General features: G+C 37.3%; 1 protein-coding gene across 40 annotated transcripts in view; it reads left to right on the top strand.

Annotated features, from left to right (window-relative positions):
* RIMS1 (regulating synaptic membrane exocytosis 1) overlaps positions 1-12,892 on the top strand; it is a 355,813-nt gene that overhangs the window by 309,548 nt on the left and 33,373 nt on the right. The gene's annotated exons all lie outside the window — the stretch shown is intronic.

The following is a 12,892-nucleotide window of genomic DNA, read 5'->3' as shown; positions in this document are numbered from 1 at the left end:
GAAACAATATACCAATGCCTTTTAGAATATATACCGTAACAACTTTCTGTCCTGATCAATGAAATATGTTTTTATCTCTTAGAAGTCTTGTTTACAGATAGGCAAGGAGATACAAAGAGACATATGTGGGTATCAACAGTGGATAATGGTTTAGCTAAGAGCAGCTTTTTTTGTATAGGAAATTTCTTCTACCAGAAGAGTAGAGTATGAATGGGGGAACTGAAATATGAGCAAATGAATGGCAGTTATGTAACTTGGAAAAAGTTTGTACCCATAATGGCAAAGCATATGTTTTTAAAAACTACCTTTGATTTCTTAGTCAAGGGTAAATCCAATATTTTTTCTTTAAAAACAACACTGGCTAATTGGGGTCAGCGATTTCATATAAATTAGACGACAGCAAGACGCTTCTTCATTAGGAGCATAAGACTTCCAGCTCTTTATTGTGACTTCAGAAATCTTAAAAGCTTCATATCTGCACAGCCTGAAGGAGCAAAAGCTTGTAGAGAAAGATACAAAAGGAAGAAGAAAAAAAAGTGTTTTAAAAGTCCTTGTCCTGCTCCTATTGAACTCCAGTGAAGACTTTTGCTCTTGTCTTCAGTGGGAGCACGACCTGACCCTAAGGGTTCTTTCTTACTAAAAGAAAGGGAGGGAGAAAGAGGGAAAGCTACAGCCTAGCATAGAATGCAGGCATATTGCAGCTCTCCTCTCTCATAGTAGGGTAATCCAACCTAAGGTAAGTAACAATATAGTTTATTTATATCATCTTGGTCAGCGTTAACAAAAAAATTGTAGTATTTTTCTACTCTACTCGTGTATTAATTTTAAGCCAAAAAGCATATAATCATGCAGCTGGATTAAATGATAGATGTAGTAGGTGCACTTGAAGCTCAGAACAGGGGCTTCAGATTAACATGGTGTTGCTCAACATGCACTCTGTCTGAATATTAGACTAGAATATAGATGGCTGTATACAGTTAGATATTATTTTAGATGCGTCAGAATCAATAACCTGCTCTTAAAGTAATAAAAAATGATATTGTATTATAGAAAGGATTTTAGGTTAATGTTTTACTCCACTTACTTTAAAGAACAAAATATTTTCAGTATTTTACAGAATGTTTATGTGGTTTGATCTGGTGTTTCTTTCTAGCTCCTAAACCTCATTGAAATAGGAATTCCTGTGACAGAGGAGATCTTTGCTCTGTCTCACTCAGTAGTCCACCTCTGAGCAGGAACCAGGGCTGTGTGCCTAAGAGGAAGGCACAGGGGGCTACCAAACACAGGGTGATTTGCCTTGCATGAGCCCTAACTCACTCTTCTTAGTGATGTTAGCAAGTCAAATATGAAAAGTACGATTATGTATTACTCATGATTGTTAAACAGAGTTGAGAAGGATACTTGCTTTGCCTTACTGTCGCTCAGGCAAACCGTACTATCTGTGATATAAGCAGAGCAAATAAAATGGGGCATGTTTTTCCAGTCACTATTTTCTTAGTTAAATTATGTCTGAAACCAAGGAGTTGAACATTTTTGAGCATTTTTTGGAACAATATACACATGAAACTTGACAGGTTTTCCAAAGAACATCCGTTGTTGAAGACTAAATTCTCATGCCCTAAATCATGGACCCCCTTCCTCCCTGTAGTGTACAAGAAGGGAGGATAAATCTAAAAAGATCTAATTAGTTTGAATGTGTAGTGCCTAAATAATAATGTCTCCACTACTGAGAATTTTAAAAAATGCAAAAAAACCCACTGTTTTGACAATATAATATAAACTAGGTCCTTAAAGTTGATTATGTGAAAATTGGTTGTAATAGCCAAATTCTGAAGTTTTAAAAGTAGTGTGGAGGTGTATGGGCCTCCAAAAAGTGGTGCCAGGTAAGAAATTCTGCTACAGATCTTCAGTAACCGAAGGTGTGCTGTTGGCACAGAGCATGTATTTTAAAGGAAGTATAAAAAAATAGAGAAATGTATGTGTAGCCTCCATAGTTTTTCCTGCATTGGTCAGTTTAAATATTTTTTTGCCTATAATTTGTATGATGTAAGTCCAGTATGCGTGATGTAAGTAGTTATTTGTTTCTGAAAACCCAAAACAGAAGATCAAAAATAAAGCAAAAGGTCAGACATTTCTCGAAAATCAGAGGTTCTGTATTCTTGTGGAACATGTAGGTCTGAAATTCTAGTTTACTACTGTCTTCAAAACCAATAAAATTAACTTCCGTCTTGCTTTTTTTCATTTGAAGAAGTGTTCAATAAGGGCTGAATACAACTTTTTGTAGATAGTTCTTGCTTTTAGCATTATGCACAGCTTTAATCTTATATAAAAACAGAAGTGGTGTGTATAAAACTACTAGGTAGCTATTATTTCTAAGAGTTGATTTTTTTCAGTTGAAAAAGGAGTGTGTGTGTGCAAGCCTATGCATGAGTGTATGTGCCAATATATATACACATGGACCTCCTTGCATATATGGGGCAGATCCACTTCCATGCTAGATTTAGGACCAATAATCACATTATTTTGTGCGCCCTTTTTCAGTGTTATTGGAAAATATTTAGTCTGAATATGTGCCTTATAAGACATTCAGTGAAAGAATCAGTTTTTATTTTTATGCAGATCTTCAGGGAAAAGTACATATTTCTGCTGCACCTTCCTTTCGTTTATGTTTAAGAATTCATACTACTTTTAGTAACTGTTCATTGAAATAACAAAATCTTTGCTTACTGTGGTTTGTTCATTGTGTCCACAAATCGGGTAGATTTTGTAGTTCATCAAAAAAAGCCTGTAATCTGCTGGCTGTATTCCTAAAGAAAATCCAGCTCTGCTTATGCTATCACAGTTAAAAAGAAGAAAATAAAAATGGAAAAAAAAGAAGCAAAACCCCCAGAAAGACCACAGAAGAATGGAAATATCTCCAGGCATATTCTGTACAATTTCAGTTATAATCCCACTTATCTAGCTTTCTTTGCCAGCCTAAATTTTGTAAATAAACATATACATATATACAAAATAAATATATAACTGCAGGTTTTCTAAATAATTGCAGCAACTAAATTTTAAATCATAGGAAAATTATAGTGAAATAGATTATTATGGGAATTCATCATCTATTGTCTTGATTTTGTGATACAACACTCTGTTCCCCTACTTTATAGTTTCCCGACTACTTTATAGTTTCCTGACTACTTTATTATAGTTTCCCGACTACTTTGTTATAGTTTCCCGACTGATGAGTGACTGAGGGCAGTATTGATCATACTGCATTTTGATTTGGGGTCCTGGGTTTGTTTTCAAAGAGATAAAAACTGCTGCCGTAAGAGGAAAGAGTTTTATTACAGAATTTGTACATAAATAGATACATCATAATGCATTTCAAAGCAGATGAAGGTAATGGTGGGGTTATCACCAGTGAGATGAGTTCTGGAGAGTAGGAAAAGCTCAATCTCAGATAACCAGAAGTATTCGCATCCCTGGATCCCTCTCAGGACTCCTGGTACACGCAGAGGCTTGCCTTAAGACGACGAAAGGATTCCTCGCTCTTGCTTTCTAACCTCTGGTCAGCAGGCAGGGGTCCGGAAAGGTCATCCGCAAGTAGGAGCACACTTTTCTTGTTCTTTTTAAGTGCTAACAGTGCTTTGCAACCATTCTGACACCATGTCTTCACCATCTTGCTATCAGAGATTTGATAGTGTCACATCTCTAGGATGTATTCAGCCTGACGCAGTTGCCTGCTGGGTCAGCAAGACAGATTTTCCTCTTTAAGGCAATTGGACAGGATGGCTGGCTGTGGTTTTGTTTGTTTTGTTGAAGGACTTAGAGGATTTTCGTTCTTTAGCCACTTCGAATGGAGACCAACTTTTCCATCAAAAACATTGAGAGTAAGAGTTTAAAAGGAATGACAGAATAATTTGGGAGTGTTTACTTAATTAAGATATCAAAAACACGATAGAAACTACAAACCAGTACAGACAGAGAGACTGGAAGTACCAGCTTTGAGATAGACATGAACAAAACCTCCAGAGATGCAACTTTTTTTTTTTTTAATATGAGTTCTTGGAGACTACTTTTTTCCAAGGTGCCTAACACCATTAACATCAGTATTCTGACTAGTCTTCCACTGACATTGCTTGAGAAGCATTAGCGATCTCGTATAAGATAGAGGTGAGACTTTGTCTGGGATATTATATATTGTTTGCATTTACTGGCTCAATACAGATGAGAGTGGAAGAGATGTGGAGAAGCAGAGCTAAGAAGAATGAGGAGCTTGTCCAGTCTCATGTTACAGGGATATCGGGTCATTTTTGTAAATCAAAATACCTTGTCGTGTTTATGGTACATACGACAATGAGATATTTCTACGTAAGAGCCAAAATTATTTGCTGTCCATCTCCTGTTTGTGAAGTTTAACATCAACAACCTGAAATGAAGCCATAGGCATTAACGTTTCAAAGAGAGGTTACATACCATGAAGCGCAGCGGAAATCAAATCTTGTCACAAGGTGAAAAGAGAGTGAAAAGGCTCTGTTTGCTTATGTGCATCTGTGAACTGGATACTTGGAAGGATTCTTTAGCTGTTTGTCTGCTTCACTCAGGAAGTAACTGGCAACCTGAGCAAAACCACATGAGAATCTTATAACATATTCCCCTGTGTAAGAACTGCATACATCCTCACATGGAATTCCCTTCTACAGTATATTTTCTGTAATATTCTGTTGTTTTCCTATTAAAGAAGTGGCTTTTTGGATGTTCTTTTGAATGATATTCCAAATTCCCAATTTCAGAAAAGATGCTGTCATCTAAGTGAGGATGTTTTTATTGAGGAGTGAAGTCCTGATAATCTTGTACTCCTCAGTATGGCTGTGCTCCTTTTGTGTGCCTGAAGAACACTTCTTCATCTGGGTGACTGCCTCACATTTCACCTTCTAAGACTGATCTTAAGAAGACTTTCTTTCATGGCTTTGTTGGATGACCGAAGCTTAGGTAAACGTTAAGAAAAGACAACCCCAGCCATCACACAAAATGTCCTCTACTGGTGGAGAATATGATGGTTTGCTGGAGGTACTTAGTGACTGTTAGCAAGCACTGCTGTGCCGTGGTAAAACTAACACTACCAGAGAAACATCAGAATAAAGCAGAGTATAACAACCTTCCAGGCTCAGAGCTACATCATTTCAGAGTAGACACTGTTAGAAAAAAAAAAATCTGTTTTTAATTTTTGTAGTCTTTGTTTGGTAATGCCACCAGGGATAATCTTCTGTCCTTGTAGTAACTTCATGATACAACAAGAGATTTCATACAGGTCTAGATACTACAGACAGATAAATCAGATAATAAATCAGAAACAAAATATGCTGGAGGGTGGAGGCTTTGGTGGTAAGGAGGGGTTGTTTGTTGTCTTTCTTGAGAAAGCTATTGCTTTTTTCCATAGGCTTGGGGAAATAATTTTGTTATTTTTTTACAGGGGTTTTGACAACCTTTTCTTGCAGTGGTCAGGCTTCCCCCCCCCCCCTATTTCATTTTGACTGATGGAGTCTCAGTTATAAACAATGACAATGATGCATTGCTGAGCATGTTTCTTTTACCTTATAACATCTAAGTTTATTTTTTATTACTGTAGTGAAAGAAATTGTGCTGATTTTAAAAAATACATTTATTTGATAAGAAAGCTGATTGCTATACAAAAGTTCAAAAGACTTATTGTATTTAGACTGCCGTAAATCATCTGTGATTATTAGACTGGATGGAAAGTATGGAGACTAGTAAGGAATACTGGTGTCAGGAAGAAACTGGTTAGGACAGAGGCATCATCTGGTTTAATTAAAACAAGAGCCAGAGAGTGCTTACTGGTTGAGTTCCTAAGACAAAAATCACAGTTTCTAGGACAAAAACCATATTTCCCCTGCGAGAGGTAGTGTCTTTGCCGCTAGAATATGCTGATGATACTGATTTGGAAAGTATGTTGCTTCCAGGTGGTATAGAGGAAGGACTGATGAACTTGAGGACCAGAAAAATAGGACCCTGATAAAATGTAATAATGCAGATTGCAAGATCATTCCTTTGAGAATAACTAATGAAGATTTTCAGATGCAATCTAGGAACTCTGTTGTCTAGAAAAAACAGGAGGAGGAAGAAGACATGGGTATAATAAAAATCACAGGATGAATGTAACCTATGTATGAAATTTGGCCAGGGAAAAGGCAAATGCTATCCTGGGTGCATCAGGCAAGGTGTTTGGTTGGAGAGCTATGAAAATGTTAGCACTGAATGAGGCACAGCTGCTGGCTCATCTGGAGTACTGGTCACTCAGCATTCAAGCAAATGAATGCTGGATATTTGTGGGAACCAAGACCTTGAAGGACAGTTTATTGCTTGATTTGTTCAGCCTATAAAAATGAAGGTTGAAGAGGGATATGATTGTTCTGTAAGAATGCAATGAAAGTAGACATCAAAAAGGCAGAAGAGTTTTTGAAGCTAAAGGGCAACATCATCAGAAACTGTGGTATAAAACAAACGGGTATAAATTAGTTATGAATAAATTTTGTATTTGTCGCAAAGTTACAATAAAGTTTCTAACAGAACAGAGAGAGTTATCTTAAACCTCTCAATGCATTTAGCACTCTAGATATGAAACAGCTGGTTTTTTGTTTCTTGTCTAGCATAATATCCCATTGCTCTTTTCACAGGATTTCTTTTCTGATGTTGTTCTTTTTTGTTGCCATCTTCTGTTCATCCAGGAGATGATCTCAAATTTTCTAATGGTAGATTCAGAAAATTATCTTGGCCATCAGAATTACCATGAGTCTTACAGCTACCCACAGGTTTAGACTTCTGTAATTCACCTGTTGTTCAGCGTGTTGTAGAGGAGCATTTCCAAGTACTTGCTTGCATGGGGCGTTTATCTCTGCAAGAATGTTCAGCATTTACACATGAGCTTCCTTACCTGCAGGTGCCTCCTTTTTGTTAAGTCTGCACTCTTTGCAAATCTTTTTCTAAACGTTAGGCTGTGTGTGCTTGAAAAGTAACTTCCCGCTGCCAGGCAGGAGTGCGGTGGTCCGTCCTGCAGCTCACTCATTAGTCTTGTTTGGCTGTTCAGTATTGTCTCCGTGAGAGTCTTCCCTCTCCGGGTTGTTACTTTTCCCAGAGCAGACTGTTAGAGCTTGCTTTGCATACTTGTGGTGATCTACGAGGACGATGACTCTGTTGCACAAAAAGAAGAACGGAGGGAGACTGATGTGAAGATGGATTTCTCTTTTCAGCCAATCTAAAAAAAGTCTGTAGTGCAGCAGCTAGGGTGGTAATGGTGCCTTAGGGACGGTGGCAGGATCTGGGCTCTAAATCCGACACCCTGGCAGCAAAGAGCACCCCCCCGAACCCAGCAAAAGCTTCGGACCGATCCCGCACGCACCCACGTGTTTCTGCAGCAGGAGGGGGGAAAAGAACAAATGGGTGATGGACAATGTTGAAAACAAAGAAAAAGACCTGATTATTTTTGTAAGAGGAACACTTTGTTCTAGTAATGATACTTAATTCTTTGAAACTATTAAGTGAATGTAAGCATGTTCTCTTTTATTTACTGTTGCCGTCTAGCTGAGGAATTCACTACCCTTAATAGAAACATAATTCAGCTCCAGCTACTCATCTTCCAAAAGATTTCCTAATAAGGGCTAGTATTTTCAAACAAAGTCCTGCCACTCTATTGAGTTAGTATTACATGTGGCTCTCTTCCTTTTTCCTGAAATAAAAATTTTGACTTTGTCTCCTGGTATGTAGTTGGTTGACTTGTAGTATGCATTTGTGTTTCCATTTATTTGCACTATCTCGCTAGATTTTTTAACAGAGATATTACTGCAATAATAACTGCACGTTGAGCTATTTCCAATACATAAGTAGTGTGGGGTTTAGGAGAATTTGTTCCTTTCCAAAAGTATAATCTTGATTTTAGCTAAGCTGTGACATACACGTCTTGTAGAATTATGATTTCAAAAGATGTCAAATGCATTTAATAAGTGTAGCTCCACTGTTATGTTTCTATTGTATTTTTTATGGAAGGTTTTATAGAAAGACCTACTGATAATTCTGACTGTATTTGACTGAGCTTTGTTTAAAGAGGATTTTTATTTGCTTTTTCATCTGATTCACACTGCATTCACAAGTTTTACTTTGTGCAAATATAAATATTGAGTTGAAATAATATCAAAATTATGACAGAAAAAGGAAATTGAGTGATGCCAAAGTATTAACCAAGAGGGAAAAGAAGTCCACTATATTCACATGAAATATTTCTACATAAATGCCTATCTGTAAGAGAATGTCAGTATTAAACTTGAATGTTATCACTCTTCATATCCTTTTTGCCTGGTCAGGCCCATAGTTTGTGGCTTACTGGAGCTTGTGGGATTTTCTAGAAGGTTTAGAGTACCTGCAATTGTCCAGAGGAAAAATACTCTCATTCTGTGGCACACGAATGAACTTCTGTCTCACAGAAGAATGAAGCCCCCTTTGTTTAGTGTCAGATGATGTAGCTTAATTTTGATAGACCTGATATTAAATTTTTTTTCTTTCCAAAGCAGTCCTTTTCTTAACTAAAATAAACTTTGATTTTGGTTTGAATGAGATAGCCTGTTCAGCATTAAACAACTCATTCATTTTTTAAGTATTGATTTGGGAGCTCAGGTTATCTAGTTTAAGATTGGGAAGAACAGAAATAGCTGGGTCTGCATTATTTTCTGCACAGAGTATTTCCAAGTGTCTAGACGAAGTTTAGGGCAGAACTGACTTGTCATGTACAATCATTTCTCAAATGGCTGCTGAAGACTCTGTTAATGTCACCATTTTTTGTTGAATTTTGCAGATTCTCACACTATGGCCTTTTCCCTGATAATTTTAGTAAATGTCACACAGAGTTCCAGAGAGCAGATGAAAATATTTCATAGAAAGAGGAATTTTGAAATCTGGCCAGTACATTAGAGTATTTCCTAAAAACCCTTTATGGTATTATTTTTCTCATGTAGCTGAAGACTTTACAATAATTTAAAAAATATTTTAAAACTATTCTTAATTCTTCCCTGCAAACACTCAACAGAAGTTTTCTTTGCACTCTTTTCTTTTACAGATCACCTTTAATATTCTGCTTGCTTGCGTGTAGCTTCAGTGCAGCTACAGTCAAGGACATAGTGGGTCTTTGCATCTAAATATGGGCAGAGATTCTTCTTTGATTTCAGCACAGTATTTCAAATATGAGTATCATAACTCTAAATCCATTAGGGGCAAGAAATTATTGAATTCTGGAATTTTTAGAACATACAACTGAATTTTTAAAATCTTAAATATTTTTCTGTGCAACTTGTAAAAATGTGTGGTAGTCATATATTTAATGATAAGACATTGGTGGTCTGAATTTAAGAAAAGTGCATTTAGCTGAATGCAAAGAAACATTAAATTCAGAGATGCTATTTAAATCACTTTCACGTGCCGATTGAAGATGAGCTCTGAGGGTTTTTTCAGTAATTTTTTGGGGTAGGAATAGAACTGTTAGCGACAGAATCCAAATGAAAAGCAGTAAACCTAACCAAGACAAAAAAGAGGATCAACAGGTGTTTTTAAGGGATTTTCAAGGATAATAAGGATAATGATAGTGATCATGATGATAATAATAATAATAATAATAATAAAGGTTGCTGCTTTTATTGCAGCTGATGAAGTTAATGTATTTATGAAAAAATCTGTATACATCTCTATAATGTAACTAATAGTGTCTGCAATACAGATAATGGCCCTTATGTGCTGTGAATTGTGTATCATAAGTAATGAAATATGCAGAGCTCCGTAAAATTATGAAAAAAAAGTTCATAGGATTTTTTGAAAAAGAATTTCCAAGTCATTAAGTTGGATGAAAAGTGAATTTCAAATCTAACAGCTTATGAGGTCCGTCTCGAAAGGACAGTATCCAGCTTGAGTATTTCCTTAAATATTAATAAATACGAATGACATTTTAGAAAAAAATTGCTGACAGCATCAGATAGAGCAGGTATCGGTTCACAAAATGTTTTGGTGTTGCTGAATCTCCTTTTTTTTTTTTCCTGAAAAAAAAGTTCAGCTGAAAAATTTTACCCAGCTTTGCAGAGCTGTGTTGGTTCCCCCATGTAGGAGCTCTCCATAAAAGTAGGAAAGAGTCTGGGCAACAACTACCCTGCACAGCTTGTCTTCTCTCTGAGCACACCATGAGGTACAGTCCTAAAAGCAACTCCCTCCCCCAATACTTTCTACAGATCATGAAGGGAGGCTGGGTTCAGCTGGCTGAGACCCAGACAACAGCAGCGATGCAGGACAGGAGAGGACAGATGATCACCGTGGACAGTCACTGGCCCTGTTCCCACAGGCGTGGGTCCAGCAGCATATCTGCTAGCCAGGGCTATTGCCCGGTCCAATGTTGACTGCTTCCAAGAAAAGAAGGAGCAGCAGTCGAATATAAACTGTGCGACAGAGGAATTTGATCTCTGATTGTATAACATTTATTGCCCAGAGTCCTCTCCATACTTTAGATGGCATATAAATTAACGTAAGTAATAACCACTTTGGCAAGTCTTAAAATAGAACAAAGATAGAAGAGATGAAAACGAGCACATTGTTACTTGCTAGTCTGAACTTGCTTCCTTGCAACAAATCTGAGACACAAAGAAAAGACAAAAAAGGGGTCAAGGCACCCAATGAATTTGTGCTGCTTCAGAGCAAAGCTCGGCTCTTCAGTGGCATCCACTTGCGCTGGATGTATAAATGCTGCTCATCAGCGGTGGGGTTTATCCTGTGGAAACGACTGCTCTGTGCGTGTGTGAATGACACACTTTTAAGGAAATTGTCAGGGGCTAGTGAAAATTAGCAGAGGTTTTTATTTTAATATGCTTTTTTTTTATTTTTACACTATCTTTTTATTTTCCTTTGCACATGTAGTGGTGTTTTAAGTGCTTAAATTAATCCTTCAGTGATTTTTAGCCACTCCGTTTATTAGCCAGTTTGTTGCATCTGCAAAATTTTCTTCAAATTGCCAAGAAAAGACAAAGAAAGAAAATAGCCCAGGAGGTTAGAGATGTTGGTACCTCTAAGTCATTGGCATGTTGCCAAAGTACAAATATTTTTATCCGCTGTGGAATATGTCCGTGTTTTGAATGTTGTGCCAGCTTTTCTTTAGGTTGATAAGCGTGCGATTTTTATAATATGATGGTCATATAATTTCTAAAAGGGACCAATAACGTAAAATATTAACTTTGTTCAAATCCATATGGATTTCTGTTGCAGTGTTAGGTGCTATGTAGCTCAGTTATTTGGTGTAACTTACTGTAAGTAAGGCATGAAAATACTGTGCAATACTGAAGTTGAACTACCGTTTCCTGTTGTACAGACCTCCATATAGTCAGTTACTTTAGACCTCAGTAAACAGTACACGTTGCCTCTATATATCCTCAGGTCTCTGTTGGAAGGTTCATCCTGGAACTGGCTTGAATTTACTAGAAGTTGACAATCTGTTTAGATTTTCAGACTGAAGTCTGCAAATATTTAACTGCTGTGTTGTGGACTTAAGACATTCAAAGAACCGAAAGAGTAAACTGCAATATTTTTTTTGATGATCTGTTGTGTGTCTATCCTCATAAGTTACCTGAGAATTGCTTTTGAAATTACTCAGTATTTATAAAAGTCCTTGATGCTCTCAGACAGACACTCATGTATAGTTTATTTCATTTACCCATATAGACTTTTTCATATTGTAAAAATGCAGTTTGTGGTGCCTGATAGCTTCAAAGGCATTGCTTTAGAAGAAATACTATACATGAGATGTTTTTCTTCTGGAAAACTCTAAATGTCTGGCAATCCTAGCAGAAATTCCCTGTGTGATGGAAGTTTGACCAGTTAGAATTGCCCACCCATGATTCTGACTAGACTCTGAAAAATGTGAGATTTGATATTACCGAAGAAAGAAGCCAAGGCAGAGGAGTCTGTCTGAGAAGGCAGTGTGAGATACTGCCTCTTCGCACTGCTGGTACAGAGGAGAAACCTGCTTTACTCTCCTTTGAGCCCTCCTGCTGCCTCCTCTCCAGTTTCCTCATGGCTTATGGCTCCCAAGTGCGGTCAGACAAGATGCGTCCAAGGGGGTTAATGCGAAGCCTAGAGGAAGTAGTCGTCTTTCTGCTTTACTTTGCTTCTGTGATTTGTGAAGCATAGAAGTTTTGTGGCTAGATGAGACAGGGTGGCTGCCCAAAACAGACCCCGGCTTCTGGTTTTGAAGTTTGGGTTAACTGAGTAACTTACTTCGATATTAAATAGAGCTTGTAACATATTAGTGTGAAACAGTATTGAAAATTGATTTTTTTAATGGCAGCTTTTGTGTATTCAGGATAAAAATCAATGTCTTGGGAATCCACTTATTTGTAATGATTTCTCTGGTCTCAGAAGAGAGATCGGTCCATGCAAATGGGTTTCCTGTTTATAAAGGAGGTTAAAATATCTGAAAAAACTCTTCCAGGGAGAAATCTCAGAGCTGCTGGTTTCATTAGTTTTGCTTTCACATGCTTGTTGATGGCTTTAGTTATAGCTCTGCTGTTTGACTAGATTTGATAGTGTAAAATGTTCTCTCTCAGAGTGTGGCCAGACTGAAACACTGAATTAGGTATAGATGTAACCTAGGATTTATGTATAAAAGTAAATCAGTTTTACTCATGACCCTCCCTTTGAAAATTATCCTATTAACCATCTTTTCTCCTGCCTGAGCAGCTCTTTTCTGGAGTTCATGGTCAGGGCAGTGTGAGGGGGATTTTCTTTGACGAGACTCATCTGCTTGCTTCAGCCTTTCTTCAGACTCCAAAGTGACTAAAATGTTAGTGGGGGAAGATGTTCAAAG

This window comes from Opisthocomus hoazin, chromosome 2, assembly GCF_030867145.1.
Source record: "Opisthocomus hoazin isolate bOpiHoa1 chromosome 2, bOpiHoa1.hap1, whole genome shotgun sequence".
Classification (NCBI taxonomy): domain Eukaryota; kingdom Metazoa; phylum Chordata; class Aves; order Opisthocomiformes; family Opisthocomidae; genus Opisthocomus; species Opisthocomus hoazin.
The sequence above is the reverse complement of the archived record's forward strand: the minus strand, read 5'-3'. Positions and strand labels throughout refer to the sequence as shown.